This window comes from Protopterus annectens, chromosome 1.part1 (assembly GCF_019279795.1).
Source record: "Protopterus annectens isolate FY-2018-M chromosome 1.part1, PAN1.0, whole genome shotgun sequence".
Classification (NCBI taxonomy): Eukaryota; Metazoa; Chordata; order Ceratodontiformes; family Protopteridae; genus Protopterus; species Protopterus annectens.
Genome location: NC_056726.1, coordinates 1,988,383,238 through 1,988,408,231, shown reverse-complemented (window position 1 = coordinate 1,988,408,231; position 24,994 = coordinate 1,988,383,238). Strand labels below are relative to the sequence as shown.

The window sequence follows — 24,994 nt, the reverse complement described above, 5'->3', positions numbered from 1 at the left end:
ACCTGTGCCTGCAGACCTACTCGCTCCATCGGCTGCGTAGGAGATAAGCCGCATGGAGGAGTTAACAATAGAGTTCAGGGGGGCCAGCTGGGAGTTCATCTTGTCCTGATACCCAGCAGCAGAAGGATCCTGTACAGTTTCACCCAGTTCTTTGAGCAAATCTCTCTGAAGGCGGTTGAAATGACATAAATAGTTCAGCGATCGCATAGTAAAGGTCGCTGAAGCAAATGTCTGCTTGCCGTACTTGTCCATGGTCCTGGACTCTTTGTTAGGAGGATGAACAGGTACAGAAGGATCAGCCAATTCCTTCTTAGTGGCTGCTGCTACCACCATAACATCAACTGAAACACCTTTGGTGACAAAGGATTTGTCCTCTGGTGCAGAAATAAATTTAGAGGGCCTCCTAGGGGTAGGTTTCATTGAATCAGGAGCTGCCCACGCCTTTCTAGCCACTACCTCCATTAGTGGGTCGAAAGGGGGAGACACCCAGGAGGTGGAAGGGCGAGATCCAAAGGCGTCAAGGTAAACCGACTCGTCCTCGGAGGGTTTGAGAGTGGACCAATTTCCCCTCTGTTTTAGGATCTCTAGGATGTCTGAAAAAGAGACATCCTCAGAGGGGGATCTCGGGGAACCCTCCGACTCATCCAAGTTGGTGTCCGACGTGACAGACTCGGGGGAGTCTATGTGCTTCCTCTTGCACTTTCTTTTCCTAGGGGCTTCCCCTGAAGCTTCAGGGGAGGCCTTGGAAGAGGAGGAGACACCCAAACTGGGTACCCTACGCTTTGGATCTCTGCTGTCAGATGCAGGAGGATGGCCAGAGACCGTAACAGGCACTGTACAGGGAGGAGCTGCAGAACTTAACCTTGGAGTGGACACTGGGTCCAGCACGCTCCTCATCATTTCGAAGGCTCTCCTATCAGGTACCAAGTGTAGTCCCGGCTCCGAAAAGACCCGAACCGCTCTCAGCACTGACAGAGAAGGCTTCGAGAGTGATGTCGGGGCTGAACTAACCAGAGCCGAAGCTCCGAGAGGGAGAGCGGGGTCGGACAAGGGTCTGATGCCACTCGCCCCCTCGGAGCCGACAGTGGAGTCCTGGCGCCCGGACATCTCCACGGACGGAACCAATGAAGAGGTCGGAGCCAACGACACCGGAGCCGAAGGTGGAAGTATCGCCTCCGACATGGGCAAGGTTACGGTTCCGACAAACTCCGGCTACGAACTCGAGAGGTGAATCGGAGAAGGAATTGATAGCGGTACCGAAGGAGCCACAGTCTGGTGAGACGGGCTTTGGAGCATTTGGGCTAGTGCCTGAGATTTTATGAGCCTACTGACCACCCTCTCAATGTCGTGGTCGGAAAGCCTGGATGACCTAGATGAGTGAGTCCTATGACTCCGCTCCAATAGGAGAGGGGATCTCGGAGCCAATCGGACGGATTCTAGTGAGGGGGATCTAGAGCGCTTAGGTTCATAGGTTCATAGGTTTATACTAGGCTATCTGCCCTAAGGCATTTATAAGCCTAGCCCAAAGTTATGTGGCTTACGCCACCCCTTATGTTAGAAATAATGTGCCCATTAGTTTGTTGTGCCTCTGTCCAGCAGTGACACAGAGATGATTCCCGGGGTAAACCTACGATCTCCCATCCACCAGTCAAGATTTCTCTTGAACAGAGCCAGCGAGGTGCTCTGCCTCACATGGACCGGGATTTTATTCCACAGCATGGGGAGTCGCTGGGTGATAAATCTATCCCTCCAGCACGTCCTATTTATATCCGTGCTAAGGTTTAAGTCACTTGCTCTAGTGGTTCTGGTGGATTTGGATTTTTTGAGGTGGAGCATGTCCATTAATTCCGGGTTGGTCATGGCCTTGTATGTCAGGCACAGGTCACCTCTGAGCAGACGGTATGCAACTGAATAGAGTTGGAGTTTCTTCAGTCTGGCAGTATATGACAGGTTTTGGAGTCCCTTTATCCTTTTGGTGAGGAACTTTTGAGGTCTCTCCAATTGCTGCAGGTGTCAGGTGAGATACATCCCGAATGGGGCATTGTACTCGATCATTGGTCTGATAAGTGAAGAGTACAGGGGAACAATGACCTCACTTGATCTGGATGTGAATCCCTTCATGATCAGATGGGCAATGTACAAGGTCTTTCGAACCACTTTAGCAACGTGAGTGTCAAACGAGAGGCCAATGTCAACGCTTGTGCGCTGGGGTCGGCTCCGATGCAGGTTTCGGAGCGGATACCACTTTGCCTGCCTTGGATCCGATTGGAACCGATGTCGGAGCCATCTCAATAACGCCAGCCCTCGACTCAGAAGCTGGAGCCGAGGGTTTGGCGGTTTTTGAAGACTTCCCCGAGCCAGACGTGGACGGGGAGTCATCGGGCTTTAATAAGCCCCTAAAGATGAGCTTATTACAACGCTCCTGCAGGACTCTTGAACTAAACCCGTAACAGACGGAACAAGAGTCCTGCAGGTGTAAAGGCCCTAAGCAGTAGACACAAGAAATGTGACTGTCAGTCAGAGACATTTTCTGACAGCACGAGTCACACTTCTTGAATCCTGAGACCTTAGTGGCTTTGGACATAGTCCTAACAACAAACACAGTAATCACAGTCAGTCCACACACACACTCAACTTAAAACTAGAAAAAAGTTAAGGGAACTGACTAAACCCACACACAGACACTGTAAGGGGTGGGGAAAACTAAGGTAAAGCCCGTAGGCCCAAAAATAAAAATTAACTAAAGAAGGGAAGAAGGGCTACAAAAGGGCTGTAATGAGTAAAACAATCAATAGGAACCTAACAAAGGGGATCTATCTGAAAAAAACTACCTGAAATTTAGTTCTATAGAAAAGAATTCACTTTATTAAACTGAGCCGGTAAAAAAGGTAACCTCGCAGCGAAGCGGCAAACGAGATCTGGGGAGTTAGCGCATGGTATTGTGGGTTATAGGGCTGCCTCGAGCCGGTAAAAATAGCTCTCGAGCTATAGTATAGGCCGAGTCAGAGCTGAGGATCGGATCCGAACCCATCCAGCAAGAATGAAGGCGAGAATGACAACTTAACATTAATTAGTAATGCTGATACACCGTTACAGCCTACATTCATGTTGAAAAAAAGAAGTTATGTTCTTACCATAACGTTCCATGTGAATTGTTCATCTTGCCTGTGTTCTTACACACGGGTTCGGAGCCGATCCTCGGCTCCGAGTCGGCCTCATCACCAGCTCCGCATCTTCGAGAAAGCTCGAGGCACAGTGCTATCCCATGATCCTCCGGTGCTAACCCTCAGATCTAGTTTGCTAACACTCAAAGAACCCCACTAGTTACTGCGCCCTAGCGCACAGAAATGCAACCACACTGTCTAATACTCTATAATAAAGTAGAGGAGAAAAGATGCCATACCCGAAGTACAGTAGGAAGCTCAAGAACACCCACATCTAGAGAAGACTGAACTCAGCTCAAGACGTGCCCGTTCTCCTAGACCACAGGACAGGGGATGGAGGGGGGGAATGTAAGAACAAAGGCGAGATGAACAATTCACATGGAACGTTATGGTAAGAACATAACTTCTTTATGTGAAATTGTTCGATCTCGACGTTTGTTCTTACACACGGGTAGCGTCCCTAGCTCCTTTATCCTGGGTGGCTCAAGGGAGAACATTCCTGAGAACAGTGGAACCAAACGTCGCCTTGTCTCTGGAGTTTTTATCTAATTTGTAGTGGGTAATAAAGGTATGTGGTTTTGCCCAGGTTGCCGCCGCACAAATGGTATCTAATGGTAAGCGAGCGGCATGGGCCAAGGAAGTAGCAACTGCCCTCATAGAATGAGCTCTAGGATTAGAGGGGAGCTGTTGTTTTGATTCTGCATATACGAAATTTATCCAGTCCGATAGTCATTTGGATAAAGTAACTTTAGTTATCGCTTCTCCCTTTTTTTGGTCAGCATAAGATACAAATAGTTGGTCTGATTTGCTGTATTCCTTAGTCCTGTCTAAGTAAAATCTCAGCTGCCTGTGGATGTCCAATTTGTGCAGCATGTATTCCAGCTTATTAGAGTGATTTTTGAAGACGGTGGGTAGCTCAGTAGATTGATTAATATTTTGAACTGAACAAATCTTTGGAAGGAAGGATGGATTGGTGCACAATGTTACTCTGTCTGGGTGAAAAATCATGTATGGGGGCCGGACAGACAAAGCCTGCAACTCTGAAACTCTCCGAGCGGAAGTGATGGCAACCAGAAAGAGTGTCTTCCATGATAAAAATTTGAGAAGAGTTGTGGCGGCTGGTTCAAATGGGGGCAACAAGAGCCGTGATAATATCAGGTTAAGATTCCACGGGGCGATTGGATCATGAAAAGGGGGACGTAGGTGAAAGGTACCTTTCATAAAGGCTTTGCAAAGTCTGTGGGATATGAGAGAATGATCTCCTAGACCAACATGAAAATTTGATATAGCTGCCAGTTGTACCCTTATCGTGGAAGTGGAAGCTCCTTCCTGAAAAAGTGTGGAAAGTAACTCTAGTATCTTGTGTACTGGAGCCCCTGATGGATCTATACCCTGTTGCGAGGCCCAGTACGCGAAACATTTCCATTTGCTATTGTATAGCTTCCTCGTGGATGGCTTATGGGAAGATACAATGATCTGTTGAACTGCAGGGGACAGTAAGTTTGACCCGGCTAAGATGGGAAGTGGAGCAGCCAAGCTGTCAGTTTGAGGGACTTGAGAGATGGGTGGGGAACTCCCGACGAGTGCGTCAACAGGTCTGGCACTGGGTCCAGAATCCACGGTTCGTCCACCTGATGAGTTTGAAGAAAGGGAAACCAGATTTGTCGAGGCCAGAATGGGGCTATCAGAATTATGGTCCTTTCCAGACATTTGGCTTTCTGCAAGAACCTGGGGATTAACGGAACAGGGGGAAAAGCGTAAAGGAGACCCGGGGCCAATCGTGTACCAGTGCGTCCCTGGGGGCACCCCCCGGAGGGGGTAGTAGGGCAAAGTTGCTTCTGCATTTGGCATTCAATGGGGATGCAAATAGGTCGCAGCAAGGCTGGCCCCATCTGCGGAAAATCATTTCCGCTACTTGAGGTTTGAGGGACCACTCGTGGGGCAACAGGATGACTCTGCTCAACCTGTCTGCAATCACGTTGGATGTCCTTGGGATGTGCGTTGCTATCAGAAAGCGTCCGGTGGACACAGCCCATTGCCAAATCCTGAGGGCCTCTCTGCACAATGGATAAGACCTGGTTCCCCCTTGTTTGTTTATGTACCAGACTACTGACATGTTGTCTGTCTGAACTGTCACTGTTCCCAGAGGCAAGGACTTGTGAAAGTGCTGCAACGCTAGAAACACTGCCCTCAGCTCTAGGACATTGATGTGCAGATTGTATTCCAAGTTGGACCATTGACCTTGGACTGTTCTTCCCTGAAAATAGCCCCCCCACCCTATCAGGGAAGCGTCCGTGGTCACAGTCGCTGTAGGACTGGGTAATACGAACGGTCGGCCTGTTGTTAGATCCTGACTGTGCATCCACCAAAGAAGATACCATTTGCAGGAGTTTGTGATTAGGATCTGGTGAGACAGTGGAAGCTGTCAGTACGACCACTGAGCGAAGAGCATCCACTGAAGAATCCTCATATGCATTCTGCCTAGGGGGGCTACAATAAGAGCGGCTGCCATCATTCCTAGGACTCGTAAGATTTGTTGTGCAGGGACTTTCCTGCTCTGAAGAAGGATAGTAATCTGACTTCTGAGGGCTGATACCCTTGATGGGGGGAGATTGATTCGAGCCAGGGAAGTGTCTAAATCTGCCCCTATAAATGAGATACGCTGTGAGGGTGATAGTGCAGACTATCCAAAATTGATTGTTATGCCTAGAGAAGAGCAAAGGTTGATGGTGTAATCCCTGGCTTGCACAAGACGATACTCGGTGGTGGCAGAGCGGAGCCAGTCGTCTAGATAAGGAAACACCCGGAATCCCATCTGTCTCAAGTGAGATGCTACTACTGCCATGCATTTGGTGAACACCCTGGGGGCTGTGGTGAGGCCAAAGGGCAGAGCACGAAACTGGAAGTCACTGGCTCCCAGCCGGAAGCACAGATGATCTCTGGATGCTCTGGCCATCTAGATATGGTAGTACGTGTCCTTGAGATCTATAGAGCACATCCAGTCGCCCTCCTGTAGGAAAGGAAGTATCGACTGAAGCGTGAACATCCGGAACTTTGCCTTCTCCACGAAGGTGTCGAGTTTGCTGAGATCCAAAATTGGTCTCCAGTCCCCTCTTTTCTTTGGAACTAAAAAGAACCTTGAGTAAGTTCCGGATCCTATTTGGTCCGCTGGGACTGGTTGGATGACTCTGTTTTCGAGCAGCCTTTTTATCTCTATGACTGCCTGGTCTCGCAGACTGGGTGGAACATCTGGGAGCTTTTTGGGGGCAGGTGAAGTTTTTATAAAAAGGAATATTGTAGCCTCTGGTAATTATGCTTTTTACCCAGGAATCTGATGTAAGATTTAGCCAGGCCTCTGGGTATAAAGCTAAGCGACCCCCGACTGCCTCCAGAGTAGGACAGCCAGGCCTGCACTCAGGAGTGCTGGAAGGGATTCCCAGAGAAAGTCTCTCTGTCGCCCTGATTTTGCGGACCCCATCTGCCGCCTGGGCGGTGTCTTCCATTTCTTGCCCCTCCTCTGCCTCTGGAGGGGGGCATCACTCTGAGTGGGCTGAAAGGATCCCTGAGTCTTTCGGAATCACATTTTTCCGCCTCTATGCCCTTTGGGGTATGGTCTAGACGGGGCGGAAAAATGGACCCCTACGGCAGACAGGGTCTTCCCTTCTTGCTCGCACCTAGTGAGAGTCTCCTTTACTTTGGGGCCAAACAAGGAAGCACCATCAAAGGGGGCGTTTGTAAAGGAAGACTTGAAGGATTCCGCAAAGGAGCATAGGCGCAACCAGGATTGCCTCCTCAGAGCAATCGCTGAAGCTGCTGCTCTACTCGATCCTGCGGCTGCGTATGAAATAAGCCTCATGGACGAGTTCACTATGGAGTTGAGGGTGTTAAGCTGTGCTGTCACTTTTTCGGAGACAGCAGCATCTGTGTTACCCTGGAGAGTATCTCCGAGTTCCTTAAAGAGATCTCTCTGTAGACGCGTGAAATGCATAAGGTAGTTGAGCGATCTCATGGAGAAGGTCGCAGAACTAAAGACGCGCTTCCCATAACTGCCCATCGTCCTAGAATCCTTATTAGGAGGATGGACAGAGGAAGATGATTCGGACATTTCCTTTTTAGTGGCTGCTGCCACCACCATAGTATCCACAGGAACTCCTTTTGTAAGGTAACTCTTGTCTTGAGGGGCCGTGATATATTTGTTAGGTCTACGGGGGACCGGTTCCACTGTATCAGGTGATTCCCAAGCTCTACGGGCTATGAGTTCCATTAGCTCGTCAAACGGTGGGGTCACCCAGGAGGTAGAAGGTTCATAGGTTCATAGGTTCATACTAGGCTATCTGCCCTAAGGCAATTATAAGCCTAGCCCGATTCTGTATGGCTTACGCCACCCCTTGATTTGAGTATACTGTGCCCTTTTTAAGGTTTAGTTTACTGTGCCTCTGTCTAATAGTGACACGGGAGTAATCCCTGGGACAAACCTACAATCCCCCATCCACCTATCGAGATTCTTCTTGAAGAGATTCAGTGAGGTGCTCTGCCTCACATGAACTGGAATTCTATTCCAGAGCGAAGGGAGCCTCTGGGTTATGAACCTGTCCCTCCAGCAAGTTCTATTTATTTCTGTGCTGAGGTTCAAGTCCCTCGAGCGTGTGGCTCTAAGGGATTTAGATTTACTGAGGTGGAGCATGTCCATTAATTCTGGATTTGACATTTCTTTGTATGTCAGGCATAGATCGCCTCGAAGTAGGCGGTATGCAACTGAGTAGAGCTAGAGTTTTTTTAACCGAGCAGCATATGGCATCTGTTTGAGACCCTTGATCCTCTTGGTGAGATACTTTTGGGGTCTTTCTAATTGCTGCAGGTGTCGGGTAAGGTACATCCCAAAAGAGGCATTGTATTCTATGATGGGCCTGATGAGGGATGAATAAAGAGGCACGATTACCTCTCTTGATCTAGATGTGAAACCCTTTGTGATGAGGTGGGCTATGTAGAAGGTCTTTCTAACCACTTTGGCAATGTGGTTTTCAAAGGAGAGATTGCTATCAACTTGGGTCCCCAGGTCCCTAATAACTTTCTCTGTACTTAATGGGTTTCCGCCTATGTGGTAATTTGTGGGCACATTGTTTTTGCCAAAGGGTATGACTATACATTTTTTGGGATTTAGCTTTAAACCATGGTGCTGGCACCAGTTATCTGTCTCTGTGAGACCTTTTTGAAGGATGTTTGTGTCAGCTGGAGAGTTGATTATGGCGCCCAGTTTGCAGTCATCTGCGAACTTGGTGAGCCATAGTCCTCCCACGTTTGCCTGTACCTCGGAAAAGTATATACCGAACAAGAGTGTTCCCAGGACAGAACCCTGTGGGATGCCACTTGTGACCGGTTTCGAGTCGGACATGGCTCCAGCAACTCTCACTCTGTGGGTTCTGTCTTTGAGCCAGTTTGCGACCCATCTTGTGACATAGAGGTTTATATTTAAGCTGGTTAGCTTATCTATGATGCCCGAGTGGGGTATTGTGTCAAATGCCTTTGCAAGGTCCAGATAGGCTGTGTGGACTACCTTCCCTTCATCTATGGCTTTGGTGACTGTTTCGAAGAAGTCAACCAGGTTCAAAAGGCAGGATCTGCCCTTGACAAAGCCGAACTGCGTAGGATCTAGTGTCTGTAGGTCCCCAATGTCTTTGTTTATGAGCTCCATGATGATCCTCTCCATAGCCTTGCAGACTAAGCTAGTCAGGCTTATGGGGTGATAGTTTCCAGGGTGCGTAGAGGCTCCACCTTTGTGGAGTGGGATCACTGTTGCTGTACGCCATTCTGTGGGCACATATCCTGTAGTGAGGCTGAGATTGTATAGCTGTTTTATTTGAGGGATTAGTTCCTCTTGGAGTTCATGTAGGATGCAACCTGGGACGCCATCTGGTCCCATGGAAGCAGTGTTTTTTGCTTTGGAGAGGGCAGCCTTCACCTGAGCATCAGAGATGTTTGGGAGGCAGCCCTCTGCCGGGATAGATACTTGCTCTTTTGGGGGGGGGAGGGGGTGGAGAAGTTTGCACTGAACCTGTCTGCCAGGATATTGGCGATGTCTGTGGGTTCAGTGTATTATTTGTCATTTAGAATCAACTCAGAACAAGTCTGGGAGTTGCATCCCAGGTTTCTAACATAACTGAAAAAAGCCTTATGATTGTCTTTGGTGTCCTGTGCAATTTTTATCTCGAAGCTGGCCTTGCAGGATTTTATGAGGGATCGTAATTTTTTGCTAGTACTGATCAGAGATGCCTTCCCTATTAGGGATTTTGCTCTATCATGTAGTAGCTTCCTCCTTCTGTTGTACAGTTTATTTATGGCAGGGGTCCACCAGACTGCACGCCTGCCTTTGGATGATTGGGTCTTGGTTTTGTTTGGGATAGCATGATCCATGCATTCCTGGAGATGTCCATAGAATGCGTTTATATAGGATTCTGCAGTTTGGGCCGTAGTTTCCACTGGCCCTGGGGCCTTGAAGGATTCCACTTCGGTTTTGAGAAGTGAGAAGTTCACTTTTGAAAAGTTTTTCACTGTGCCTTCAGCAGTACCGATTCGTCTGCAGAAGGGGTAAGAGATTGCCAATCTCCCCTCTGTTTCAAGATTTCTAAAATGTCAGCAAAGGAGACATCTTCAGAGGGGGACGGTGGTGACCCTTCTGCTTCATCCAAATCAGTATCTGATGTTAGAGATTCCTGTGGGGAATCAATGTGCCTCTTCTTGCACAATCTTTTCCTCGGTACATCCTCAGAGGGGGCTTCTGGGGATGCCTCTGAGGAAGTAGGGGCACCCTCCGGGGCTTGCTGAGACAATGGGTCTCAACGCTTAGCAGGGACCGAAGGTACAGAAGCAGAACACGGACCCTTTAGGGAAGGAGAAGAAGATGTCGATGATGTATGTGTCTGTTCAGACAAGACCTTCCTCATGATGTCGAAGGCACCGGTGCCCCGGTCCGAGGACGCCACCAGTTCCGAAGAAGCCGATAGCCTCCCTGGAACCACGGGCTCCGACCCTGAGGATGGAACTGAACAGATCTGAGCCGAGGCCCTGAGGGGAAGAGTTGGAACCGAAAGTTCGGTTCGACTGTCCCCCACGGAACCTAGGAAAGACTGTCGGCTCCGAGACCCCCCGGCTGGTTCTGAGGGTGTCGAGGTTAAAGGTGTCGATAGCACTGCTGGAGGCTTCAGCACCGAGGGCTCTACACTCATCGGCTCTTCAATTCCTGGCACAGACAACTCGACAGGTCTCGGAGGAGGATTGGTTGAAGGGGTAGGAAGGGTCTCGAGTTTCGATACCAACTGGGATGAAACTTCGATCAGTTTGGACAGAGCCGAGTTCTCCATTAGCTTCTGTACCACTCGGTCGACATCGGAATCGGAAGGCGGCCTCGAAGAACAGGTCGAAGGGGCCGAAGCCGTCACCGAGCGAAGGATTGAAGGCGGTGGCAACTCCGACACTGGCTCCAACATGGTAGTCTTGATCAGAGACAAGGACTCGATGCCTGACCCCAAGGTCTTTGGAACCGGCGCCCGAATCTGAAAAGAGTTAATCGGAGCCGAGGACTTAGGCTCCGACACTCTTGAAGACTTCGACCCCTCTCTGCTGAAAAGGACAATTTATGCCTAGGAAGACAATCCTGACAAACAAATAATAAATAAATTGACTCAACTAAAATACTGCAAAAGGAAGACATAGGCAAAGAACAGTACCTGTAATATAAGGAAGTTAGTACAGTATGAGTTCTGTATCCACTTGAGAGTATAGCCAAACAGCTATTTTTAATCAAAAATGTTAGAACATTTTGGATCACATAAGTTACTTAACATAAATGGAGAAGAAAATGTTTCATTTAGGCTTATGGAAAATTTATTGGGAAACTACAGAAAAATGCCTGGTGCGTTTACAAATTAATAAAAAGGTAAAAAAAAATGGCCAGTATTGGATAGCATTCCTATGGAAGGGGAATCCTGGATGGCAATACAAATTGACTACAGGCGACCTTTTCCTCTGCCCAAAGGAAGATATGGATGAGCCCTAATGCTGACAGCTGTATTTTCAATATAATTAGAAGTAATTCTTAGAAAAAAACAACATAGTTCTTACTACTGCAAGAGCTTTATGGAAACAGGTGTTTGCACAGTGGAAATATCAATTGTAAGAGAGCGAATGTGGCCCACATTTTTTAGCCCTGGTGATGAAGGAAATCTGTAACATGCATGCCTCTCAACTGTCCAGACTTTTGCAGAATGTCCAGATTTTGGCAAACACTGTTCATCTGTTCCTTATACAATTTGTGGCTTTCTGTCTAATCATTGAGGACTTGAAGTCACTAAATAATGACAGACATTTGAGTTTTAGACTTCATATCCTTTAGAAAATGCACGCTACCACAAAACCTGTTGTTTTAATAACTTTCTACGTTTGTAAGAGCAATATTTAAAAATTGTCCCTATTTTTGGGCCTCTGTCCCCCCATTATTTTATTTTTTGACCAGATTTCTTGCTCTAAGGGGTTGAGAGATATGGTAACATGTTAGGAATACAGAAGAGGTTTCCCCACACGCAGCAGGTAAAGTGAAGCTATTGAACAGGACTATCAAGAAAAACTATAAAACCGCAATACAGAAGCAAAAGCATTAAGTTGCAGTCTTATCCCAAGTCTTAGTCAGGATGGGAGTATCACCTTCTTCTACCACAAGGTTATTACAATATGAGGTTGATGATGGGAAAACGGATCTATATCACATAGTTGAAGTTTAATAACTTTGAACACAGAATGTTCGAACCATCCTGTTCGAAGTTAAAAAACTTTGACTATGGATAAAAAAACAAAAAAAAAAAAGAAAAAGAAAACAAAATAAACTGCTGTAAGCAGGGGGTAAGCCCCCCTGCACCCCCCACACCCCCAGCTACTTAAATATACCAACTCCGAGATCACATCACATTGAACAAAATGGAACCCTCCCCTTACGGAGATTTCCATTCTACAAATTCAAACTTATGGTCTCGACCATATGAGGTTCGAACTTGCAGAAGTTCGACTATCTGATAGGAACCCTGGGAAAACACAAATAAACATGATGTAATACCTTTTACTACATAGGTTTTGCAATTACTTGAGCTTTCAGGCTAGAATGAGCCCTTCATTTAGAAGGCTAATGCTAATCTGTAAGTCTTCTTGTTTCTATTAGTAGACAAATGTGGCTTTTCTTATTTTTTTCTGTTAATATTCACTAATGATTTTCTGCTTCCTGCCTGCAATCAACAGGTTAGGAAAAACACTTGGCTTCACAATTTTATGAACAAAAAAAGAAGTTATGTACCTACCATAACGTTCCATGTTTGTCGTCCTTCATCTCGTCTTCCTTCTTGCTGGTTGGGTTTGGAGCCGAGGATCCGGCCGAAATACAATAGCTCGAGAGCTTTTACTGGCTTGAGGCTAGCCCTTATCCCAACATGCTTAGCGGCAGCTACCCAGATCTCATTTGTAATACCCCACACTAGACATGTGTAGTAAGAAAAAACAATTTTTTTTACTAAGCTCTTATACCAAGGTAGGAAGGAAGGAAGAAATGACAATGTATGGTTAACCTACCTGGTATGTCAGCAGGAAACTCAGCCAGTGTAACCAATAAAGAACTCCTCTTGAACCTCCAGGAAGGGGGAAGGACGCAAGAAGGAAGGCAATATGAAGGACAACAAACAAGGACCATTATGGTAGGTACATAACTTCTTTACGTTAGGTTGTCCCATCTCACCTTTGTTCTTGCTGGTTAGGGCCACATCCCCAGCACCTGGTTCTCGAGTGGCTCACTGGAACAAACTCTTCAGGACCGTGGAACCAAAGGATGCCCTATTCCGGGAGACCACATCCACTTTGTAATGACTGATAAAGGTATGAAGATTTGCCCATGTCACTGCTGCACAGATTGAATCTAAGGGCAATTTAGCTTGGAAGGCAACAGAGGTGGCTAAGGCTCTGGTTGAATGTCCTCTGGGTCTTCCTGGAAGCGTCTTTTTATGCAAACCATATGAATAAGTGATTGTGTCTGACAGCCATTTTGATAACGTCATTTTAGAAAATGGATAACCTTGCTTATCGTCAGCAAAGGATATGAACAATTGGTCTGATTTTCTGAGGTCTTTGGTTCTGTGTAAATAAAAACATAATTGTCTATGATCATCCAGTTGGTGTAATCTATACACTGCCTTGTTACCATTATTTGGGACGAACACAGGAAGCTCAATGGACTGATTTAAGTTATACTCAGAACAAACCCTTGGCAAGAAGGAAGGACTGGTCCTTAGAGAGACTCTATCTTTGTGAAAAATGAGATACGGTGGGCAAATAGATAAAGCATGTAATTCAGAAACCCATCTAGCTGAGGTTATAGCAACCAAGAAGAGGGTTTTCCAAGACAGAAACTTCAAGGGGCAAGATGTTGCTGGTTCAAAAGGGGGCAGAACCATTGAAGCTAAAACCAAGTTTAGGTCCCAGGGGGCAGGAGGATCTCTTACTGGGGGCCGTAAAAGTGTTGTACCTTGTAAGAATGCTCTGCACAACTTATGGAACATAATGTTAGAACCCAAGTCCCCTATGTGAAAATTGGAGATGGCAGCCAGTTGGACCCTAATAGTAGCTGCAGGTGCCCCTTTTTCAAAGGTTTCGGCTAGAAAGTCAAGAATCTTGTGAACAGGAGTCGTAAAAGGATCAATGTTATTACTTTTGGCCCAGTGAGAGAACCTCTTCCATTTGCTAGTGTAAATCCTCCTAGTAGTGGGCTTGTGGGAGGACACTAGGATGTGTTGTACAGCAGAGGAACTGTTTGGGAGCCTGGCCAAGATTGGAAGTGGAGTAACCAAGCAGTCAGCTTGAGAGTTTGAAGGGAGAGATGAAGCCCACCTGAATGTTGGGTCAGGAGGTCCAGAACTGGGTCCAGTATCCTAGGCTCCAGTTGAAGGTGATGTTGAAGAAACAGAAACCATATCTGACGGGGCCAGTAAGGAGAAATGAGGATGAGTTTGCAACCCAAAGATTTTGCTTTCTGAAGTACCTTTGGAATGAGAGGAAGGGAGGAAAAGCATATAGTAGTCCTGGAGGTCAGTCGTGAACAAGTGCATCCCTAGGTGACTGTCCTGGAGGTGGAATTAGGGCAAAGTAGCTACTGCATTTGTTATTTAGGGTAGTGGAAAAAGGATCAAAGCATGGCTGGCCCTGTTTGTGGAAAATCAAGTCTGCAACCTCTTGCTTCAGGGACCACTTGTGAGGCATGAGGATAGCCCTGCTGAGCCTGTCCGCTATCACGCTGGATTTTCCAGGAATGTGCGTTACAGTCAGAAAACATTGGGAAGACATCGCCTATTGCCATACTCAAAGTGCCTCCCGACACAAGGGGTAAGATCTGGTTAGGCCCTGCTTTTTGATGTATCATACCCACTAACAAATTGTCTGTCTGGATTGCAATGGTCCCTGTAGGTAGAGAGTCTTGAAGCGCTTGCAACGCCAGAAGCACTGCTCTCATCTCTAGAACACTGATGTGCAAGTGGTACTTGTGAGGTTGCCACATTCCTTGGACAGTCCGTCCCAGATAATGCCCCCCCCCCCCTATCTGGGAAGCGTCTGTGGTCACTGTGGCTACCGGATGCAGGTCTAGAAAGGGTCTGCCCAGAGTCACTTGGGGGGAGACCAACCACCATAGTAGGTCCTTTTTGCAAGATTCCGTGATCAAGATCACGTGTGACAGAGGCAATTCCTAGAAAGACCACTGAGCAAAAAGAAGCCACTGTAGAATCCGCATGTGGAAGCTTGCTAAAGGAACTAGCGTAATAGTTGCAGCCATTGAGCCCAGACTTTTTTTTTTTTCCGCAGTTTGTTTTGTCTTGTCTGAACTCTCGTCTTCATTATGAGAAAGGAAACTTGTTGACGAATGGTTGACACCCTGTCTAGAGGCAGTTTTACTATCATGCATCTTGTATCTAAGTCTGCCCCTATAAAGGTAATAGACTGATAAAGCAATAAGGCAGATTTTTCATAGTTTATTGTGATGCCTAACTGGGAACAACTCTGGATTGTGCAGTCCCGTGCTTTGATTAGTAGATGCTCGGTGGTAGCAGTGAGCAGCCAGGTCATCTAGATAAGGAAACACCTGGAATCCTAGACACCTCAGGTGAGCCGTGACCACTAACATACACTTGGTAAACACCTTGGGGGCTGTGGTGAGACCAAATGGCAGGGTCCTGAACTGATAATGACTGGCTCCCAGCCGGAAGCGTAGGAATCTCCTGGATTGCCTTTCATTTTTATATGGTAGTACACGTTCTGGAGATCTATGGAGCACATCCAATTGTCCTGACCCAAGAAGGGAAGATTGGACTACAGTGTCACCATCCAGAACTTTGTCTTTTTTACCATTTGGTTTAGCTTGCTGAGATCCAAGAATGGTCTCCAGTCCCCTATCTTTTTTGGAACTAAAAAGAACTTTGAGTAAGTTACGGATCTGATTTGGTCTGTGGGGACTTCCTGGATGGCTCTTTTTTCTAGCAATCTTTGAACCTCTACGATTGCATGATCCCAAAGACTGGGTGGAACATCTGGGATAGAACGTTTGTCTTTTGAGGGGGACTGAGAAAAGGGAACTTTGTAACCCCTGGATATTATCGACAGTACCCATGTGTCTCTCGTGATAGATTGCCAAGCTGCTGGGTACAGTGATAGTCTGCCCCCGACTGCCTCCGGAGGTGGACAGCTGTGCCTCCCTTCAGGAGTGCTGGAAGGGCCTAATAGAGAAAGTATCTCTGTCACCCTGCTGTTGCAGACCCCTCTGCCCCTTGGGGAAAAATAACCATGTGTGTCAGGTGAAGATCCCTGGGATTTTCAGAACCACATTTTCCACTCTTCTGACCTTTAGGATAGGGTCTAGATGGAGTGGAAAAATGGACCCCTACGGCAGAGAGAGTCTTGCCATCCTGTTCATACCTGGTGAGAGTCTCTTTTACCTGAGGCCCAAACAAGGATGAGCCATCAAAGGGGGTGTTGGTAAATGAAGACTTAAAAGGGTTTTGCAAATTGACAAAGGCACTTCCAGCAGTGTCTGCGTAAAGCTACAACAGTACCTGCTGCCCTACTCGCTCCATCTGCCACATAAGAAGTGAGCCTCATGGAGGAGTTTACCATGGAGGTCAAGGTCGCAAGCTGGGAAGCTGTCATGTCTGCAGCTCCCGCAGCTGTAGGATCTTGCAGGGTATCTCCTAGCTCCTAGAGGAGATCCCTCTGAAGTCGTGTGAAATGTGACAAATAAATCAGCGATCTGACAGTAAAAGTCAATGAAGAAAACATACTCTTCCCATACCTGTCCATCGTACGAGACTCTTTGTTCAGTGGATGGACAGATGAAGAAGTTTCTGCAAGTTCCTTCTTGGTGGCTGCTGCCACCACCATGGCATCAACAGGGACCCCTTTGGATAGGAAAGACTTATCTTCTGGAGCTGTAATAAATTTGTTAGGTCTCCTTCGAACAGTTCCATAGTCTCTGGAGCGCCCCACGCCTTTCGACTCATTACAGACAAAAGTGGGTCGAAAGGCGGAGACACCCAAGAGGTGGAGGTTTGGGAACCAAATGCGTCCATGTATACGGATTCATCCTCAGAAGGGGCTAGGGACTTCCAGCCACCCCTCCAAGTCCATATCCAAAGTGATAGACTCAGGGGAGTCTAGATGCTTCCTCTTACACTTCTTCTTCCAAGGGGCCTCCTCCGAATGTTTGGGGGAGGTTTCATAAGAAGTGGGGTCACCCAGTGGGGCATCCAGGGGCACAGGATCCCTACGCTTGGCAGGAGGAGGGCCAAAGGCAGGCACAGAGGGAGAAGGAGCCAATGGAGCTGAGGGTGGAGCAGTCTCAGGAGACAGCATACTCCTCATCACCTCGAAGGTGCCATGGTCCCGAGTCGAAGGAACCACCGGGTCCGAAGAACCCGGAGATCTCCTTCAAATCGGGAGCGAACGCTCTGAGGCTGATGTAGGAGCTGAGTTCACCTGCGCAGAAGCTCCGAGAGGGAGAGCGGGGCTGGACAAGGGTCCGATGCCACTTCCCCCCTCGGAGCTGGCGAGAGAGCTTCAGTGCCCAGACCCCCTCGACAGACTGAGACATCGAGGAGATCGGAGCGGTCATCAGAAACGATAAGGGAGAAGAAACCAGAGCAGACGGTTCCACCACCACAACCTCCATGCAGTCCGCCTCCAAGCTCAAGAGAGTCGGAGGAGGAATTGATGGAGAAGCTGGGAGGGCCGAAGGAGCCAAATCCTTATGGGCTGGACTAGAGAGTAATTTAGCAAGTGCCTGTAACTTGAGGAGCCTGTTCACCACTCTCTCCACGTCGTGATCCAAAAGTCTGGTGGACCAAGAGGAGTGTGAAGAGGACCGGTGACTGCCTGCTCCAGGTTGCAGCAGAAGAGATTGTGGAGCGGAGTGGACCGGCTCCAAAGAGGGAGACCTTGATCTCTTATGGATCTGGACCAGCTCCAAAGACACAGATGGAGCCACCGGAGACTTAGTTTTGTCGAAGCCAATGCTGGGGGCCGACAGAGCCGAAGGCTTCTCAGTAATTTTTGTCCGTTCCGAGCTCAGAACCTATGGCTTGGAGTGTTTCTCGGACATTTTGGCTGGCTGGGGACCCTGAGGCGAGGCATCTTGAGGGTACTTCAGGAGGCCACGTAAAATAAGTTTATTTTTTCTCTCCTGCAGGACTCTGGAACTGAAAGTATGACAGATCGAGCAAGAGTCCTGCAGGTCAACAGCCCCTAAACAATAAACACAACTCGTGTGCCTGTCCGTAAGGGACATTTTCTGGCAACACAAGTTGCATTTTTTAAACCAAGAGGGTTTTGACTCTTTAGACATAGTGAGCACTAGTCAGGAAAAAGTTTCCACAGAGAAAAACAGAAAACTATCACTCACAGCCTACAAGTAGAAGCAAACAGGCTGATAAAAAAGGAAAAAAAAAACTTATTTTTTTTATATTTATTTATTGTTTTTGAAAGGAAGAGGAAGGAAGGGGGAGAGCCTCTAACTTAAACAGCGACTCCCCCGATGGGAGAGCCTCTAACTCAAATGGCAATCCCAGAAAAGTGGTGAGAAAAGGAAAGAACCCTTTAATTTAAATGGGCTCTAAGGGGAAAGCAGACCTGAAAGAAAAAAACGATAGCCAAAAACACCACAAGCCTTTAGACTAACAAGGAAAGATACACACTCTAACGGGTCAATATAACCAGTAAAAATACAAAAAATTAGCAATAACTAGAAAAAACAAAGTACTTAGCCTGAGCCAGTATTTAGCAATCTCGATGCTGCAAGCGGCAAATGAGATCTGGGTAGCTGCTGCTAGGCATGTTGGGATAAGGGGTAGCCTCAAGCCAGTAAAAGCTCTCAAGCTATTGTATATTGGCCGAGTCGGAGCAGAGGATAGGCTCCGAACCCAACCAGCAAGAACAAAGTTGAGATGAGACAACATAACATCAAGAATTACAGAAGGATGCAGATGTGAACATCAGTAAAAAAAACAGGAAACAAGCAGCCTCCTATGCAAATTAATTATGAGATGTAGTTTGAAACTGGTACATAAGTTGTTATAAAGAATTTCAGGAAACCTGGAAGATGAGATAATTGGGATGGTCCGTATAATGTAATTATGAATTCGGGCCAGCAGTTGAGGTGGTAAAAATACATGATAAAACCAGATATAAAGTTGACAAAACTGTCCATCTTGATCACTGCAAACTGGTCTACACAAAGGACTAATATTGGCTTTTCTTTTATTTCAGGTAATAGTACAGTGTGAAAATGTTCCCTAAATTTCTGATGAAAGACTAAGGATTAAAACAGAACAAGTATGGTAAAATCCCCGAAACACTATAGACTTCTATTGTGCTATAAACATTATTTTTTATGATGTGCTTTTTAGTGTGTGTATGTACATTACTGAAAATGCTGCTAAAATGGGTAGCCGCGGGTATAATTATCTGCTCATGTTTGGCTAGTAAAAATAACTAATGTATTCCTTATTTGACTACTGATTTTCTCAATTTTAATGAACTGGTGTGCGTCAATCATTGTTGTATACAAGTTCATAGGTACATAGCTGTCGATAATTATTATAGATAACAGGTTAATACTTTGGCTGCCGAAATCAACATAATAAAAAAAACAAAAAAAAAAAAAACAATGCTGTGTGTTTACTTCCTCTGTGGGACCTCAGAAAGTTACATAAAAATTAAAGGTAATAAGGCTATAGGAAGTTGTCTGAGACAACCTGGTGTATCTTTATTAGATTCCTGGACTGATTCTAGATTAATTACAGCTGCTACTACAGGTGGCAACATAGAAAGGCAATCTGAGTATAAGAAAAACATAACCATTACATTCCACAGACAGAAGTTTGGGATGGTATGAGAGACCTTTAACAATAAGAACTTTTATTTATAATAGTACTGTTGCTGATGACATTGTAAGCAGTGGTGTTATGTGGTCGATTATTACTATATTAACATCACTAGCCAAAAAAAAAAAAAACAAAAAGATGCTGTCAAAATAGCTCATTCAGGGGGAGTAATGTTTAAATACCTAGTATGGTTTATTTGTTTGGTCAACAGGTACCTGTGAGCACAGTATTTCTATAGACTGCAAAATAAGCTAAGTATGTAACATTCAATAAGCATTTGTATAGTAGTTAACCTCCACTACTGTTGAACATTCAGCAAGATGGAAGTGAGCCTGGTACAATACAGTATCAAGTGGATTTGGTACCTTTAAATGTATCCTTAATACAGTAAAAATCCAAACACTAGGCTTTAAATTAGTTTCTCTGGCAGTTCTAGGAGCTGACAAAGAAAAACAGACACTACAATAATCAGCATATTTTTGGATACACTGCTGAAAAACCAACATAAATATAATAATAAAAAAAAAGTTGCAGTTAATTTTCTTTGAATACTTTAGGGGGTGGAAATTAAAAAAAAAATCTTCAGTATGAACACTGTTACACTGTGTGGTACTGTGACCCACTGCATACCCTAAATAATGTTCATCCTCATCTCTGAGTATATGGTGAATAAGAAGTTATGTACTCACCATAACGTTCCATCTGAGTAGGTAGTTTCATTTGTCTGCAACCTGTGGGTCTTGGATCCGATATCGGATCCGAGCCAGCAACTTGTTTCAAGCTAATGGATCCGAGCTCCTAGCTCCTCCCTTCACCCATAATCCCCTGCTAACCCTCCATGACCTCAGATCAAGTTTGCCCCTCAATATATGCCCAACAAAATGGTATCCAACTACCAGTAGATCCGAAGAAGGCCAGGGGGAAGGAGGGGGGATGGTTGCAGACAAATGAAACTACCTACTCAGATGGAACGTTATGGTGAGTACATAACTTCTTAATCTGAAGTAGGAAGTTCATTTGTCAGCAACCTGTGGGACAGAGTCCCCAGCTACCTGCACCTTGGGTGGCCATCATGGAAGGATATTACGAAGCACCGCAGAGCCAAAGGATGCTCTCCCTCTAGAAAGCACGTCTAGTTTGTAGTGGTTAATAAAGGTATGAGATGAAGTCCAAGTGGCTGCAGAACAAATATCATCCAATGGAACTCTAGACTTGAAGGCCGCAGAGGTAGAAATGGAGCGGGTGGAATGAGCACGAACTCCTTCGGGTGCGGGTCTACCCGAGGCTTGATACGCCAATAGGATACATTGAGAAATCCAGCTTGATAAAGATACTTTTGAGATAGCTTTCCCCAAGTTAAATTTGGCAAAGGAAACAAACAGCTGGTCGGATTGTCTATGGCCAGCTGTCCTATGAGTATAAAAGCGAAGCTGCCTATGAACATCTAATGAGTGCAGCTTGTACTCTCCCTTATTCTGATATTTAGGGAAGAAGACTGGTAAATTTATGGATTGATTTATGTTGGTTTCCGATGCTATTTTGGGAAGAAAAGAGGGATTGATCCTGAGGTACACTCTATCTGGGTGAAAGATCAGGTAAGGAGGCTTCACCGAGAGAGCTTGAAGCTCCGACACTCTTTTTGCTGAAGTGATGGCTACAAGGAATGCTGTTTTCCATGACAAGAATTTCAGATCTACTGAAGCAGCGGGTTCAAAGGGTGGAGCAGTCAAGGCTTGAAGAACTAGTGTAAGATCCCAGGGTGGCACGGCTTCCTTTACAGGGGGTCTAAGTAAAAAGGTGCCCTTGAGAAAGGTTTTACACAATTTGGCCGACATCAAAGGCCCTGTATCATGTCCCACATGGTAATGTGATATGGCTGCCAATTGCACTTTGACAGTTGAACAACTAGCGCCTTCCTGAAAGAGTTCAGTTAGGAAGTCTAATATGGATGGAAGAGGAGCCGTAAAGGGATCTAGATCATGATGCTCTGCCCAGATGGAAAAACGTTTCCATTTACTGCGATACACTTTCCTGGTGGGGGGCTTATGCGCTGCCACGAGGATGGCTTTGACTGGTGAAGAGATACTGGGAGTCCTAACTAGGAGTGGAACTGGAGCAACCAAGCTGTCAGTTTCAGATTGTCCAGGTTTGGGGTCGGTAAGTTTGATGGATGGGAGATGAGATCCGGAGTGGGATCTAGAATCCAAGGGTGATTCACAAGGTGAGACCACAGGTAAGGCAACCAAATTTGCCGAGGCCAGAATGGGGCAATGAGGATCATCCTGCTCCCCAACCGTGAGGCTTTCTGTAAGAGTTGTAGCATTAGTGGTAGAGGAGGATAGGCATAGAGTAGACCGGGTGGCCAAGCATGCACCAGAGCATCTCTTGGAGTTTCCCCTGGAGGGGGGATTAGAGCGAAGAAATTGCCGCATTTGGTGTTTGATGGAAACGCAAAAAGATCGCAGCAGGGTTGCCCCCATGTTGCGAATATCTGCTTCGCTACTAGTGGATTGAGGGACCACTCATACGGGGTAAGAAGGGTGTGACTGAGCTTGTCCGCTAGGATGTTGGTCTTCCCCAGAATGTGTGTTGCAATCAGAAAGCGGTTGGAGGAGATCGCCCATTCCCACACTCTCATGGCTTTGCGGCATAGAGGGTAAGATCTGGTTCCCCCCTGTTTGTTGATGTACCAGACCACCGACATGTTGTCCGATTGAATTGCAATCGTTCCTATGGGGAGGAGGTCCTGAAGTGCTTGCAACGCAAACAGCACCGCTCTCATCTCCAGAACGTTGATATGCAGGGAGGTCTCTGTATCATTCCACGTGCCTTGGACTGTCCTGCCCGTATAACGCCCCCCCTACCCGAGGCGGGAAGCATCCGTGGTCACCGTGGTGAGAGGGGGAGAGGTGCAGAAGGGACGGCCCGTATGGAGGTTCGAGGCTTGGAGCCACCATAGTAGCGCCCCACTGCAAACATTGCTGATAGCAATGGGATGGTGGAGAGGAAGGGATAGAAAAGACCATTGCACTAGAAGAGTCCATTGCAGTACCCTCATGTTCAAACGGGCGCATGGAAGGAGCGTAATCGCTGCCACCATGGAGCCTAGTGCCCTCAGGACCAATTCCGCTGGTGAAGTCTCTGATTGGAGGATAGCCCGCACATGGAGTTGTAAGTTCCGGATTCTCTCGGGAGTTAGGAAGGTTCACAACTCTCTGGTGTCTATTCTGGCACCTATGAATTCTATGACCTGCGTTGGAGCCAGAAGAGATTTGTCGACGTTGATAGTAATGCCTAACTGTGGGGCTAGACAGAGAAAGAAGTCTCTGGCTGAGCAAAGTAGATGCCTTGTTGGTGCGGTCAGGAGCCAGTCGTTCAGGTACGGAAAGACCTGTATTCCCTGGAGTCTCAGGTGGGCCGCAATCACTGCTAATACCTTGGTGAACACCCTGGGGGCTGTGGTGAGGCCAAAGGGAAGGACCCTGAACTGGTAGTGACTGGCCCCCAGCCGGAAGCGAAGGAACCTCCTGGATCGTCGGTCCATTAAAATGTGGTAGTATGCATCCTTGAGGTCTATGGAGCACATCCAATCATTCTCCCTTAAAAGGGGGAGAATAGATTGAGGAGTGACCATTCGGAATTTTTCCTTGGTTACTGACAGGTTCAAGCGGGAAAGGTCTAGGATCGGTCTCTAGTCCCCCGTCTTTTTTGGCACCAAAAAGAACCTGGAGTAGAACCCTAATCCGAGCTGGTCTTGGGGGACGGGCTGGATGGCTCTTTTTCTTAGCTGCTGCTGAATTTCTGCAGCTGCGGCCTCCCTCTGATCGGGTGGTACATCGGGGAGGTTCTTGGATTTGGGGACATGGAGTAACGGTATTTTGTACCCCCTGGATATAATGCGAAGCACCCAGCGGTCTGTCGTGATGAACTCCCATGCCGCTAAGTGTTTCGAGAAGCGCCCCCCAACTGCTTCCAGAGTGGAGCAGCCGGGAAACCCCTCAGGGCTGCTGCGCGGGCCATTCAGAGAAAGGTTCTCTAGACCCAAAGTTTCTCGGAGCCCCTCTGCCCCTGGGGCGGCGTCCTCCCTGTCCTCCTCTGCCACGGTAGGACTGGTTGTCCGGAGCGGGTTGGGAATGTTGTGATTTTCGGAACCACATCTTCTTCTGACCCTTTTGGTTCCTCGAAAAGGACCACTGGGGAGCAGAGAAGCGGACTCCGACGGCAGACAACGTCTTCCTGTCCTTCTCGCTCTGGACAAGTGTCTCACGAACTGTTTTGCCAAACAGGGTAGAACCATCGAAAGGGGCGTTCACAAAGGATGCTTTAAAGGGCTCCGCAAAGTCACAATGACGGAGCCAGGCCTGATGTCTCATGACTAGGCCTGCTCCGCTAGCCCTAGCAGCTCCCTCTGTGGCGTGGGACAATAGCCGCATAGAGGTGTTTGAAATTGATCTCAGAGTGGCCATTCGGGTGGAGTACAATTGCTTGTCATCCTCCGACATGGACTCAGGGGGGGATGCAGCGTATTCTTTGATAAGATCCCGCTGCATCCTGATGACATGTGCCATATAGTTCAGAGACCTTACTGAGAAGGTCGCTGAACTAAAAACTCGCTTCCCTAAGCGGTCCATCAAACGGGACTCTTTGCTCGGTGGATGGACTGAGGGGCTCTCCTGAGCCAATTCCCTCTTCGTGGCTGCCGCCGTCAACATGGCATCTATGGGGGGCCCCTTACTCCAATGTGATCGGTCTGAGGGGGGGCTAAGTATTTTATCCGGGCATTTCGGTATTGGCTCCACGGTGTCCGGATCCTTCCACACCCTGGTGGTAATGAGGTCCACCAGGGGGGCGGCCGTAGGGGACACCCAAGAGGTAGACGGGCCTGCCTCGAATGCCTCCAGAAACACGGACTCGTCAGAGGAAGACTTGGGGGCAGACCACCCGCCTCTGATCCTCAGCATCTCCATGATGTCTCCAAAGGAGACATCCTCAGGGGGCGATCTTGGGGAGCCTTCCCCTTCCTCCAAGTGCATGTCCTCGGTTAAGGACTCAGGGGAGTCCACGTACCTCCTTTTGCACTTATGCTTGCGGGGCACTTCCTCGGGGGGGCTGTCCGAGGAGGCCTCGCCAGCAACATCTTGTTCCAATGGAACCATCTATGACATCGAAGCAGGCTGTCCCTTTGGCCGGGTGATGGAAGCCTGGCCCAGCAGAGAGGGAGTGCAGGGAGGAGCTGATACAAGGACTGGGGGTCCGGATGCTCTCAACAGAGCCCTCTCCACAACATCGAAGGCCGAGGGAGAGCCACTCTCTATTGGATCTGAAAGTCGGCTCCCACTCGGATCCGATGAAGGGTTCGGAGCCGGCGCTGAGACCATCGGA

The 24,994-nt window shown here is 47.4% G+C and overlaps 1 protein-coding gene across 1 annotated transcript in view; it reads right to left on the bottom strand.

The window, feature by feature from the left end:
• Positions 1–24,994, bottom strand: part of LOC122816787 (dynein axonemal heavy chain 8-like) — a 9,517,065-nt gene that overhangs the window by 5,850,366 nt on the left and 3,641,705 nt on the right. The window lies entirely within an intron of this gene.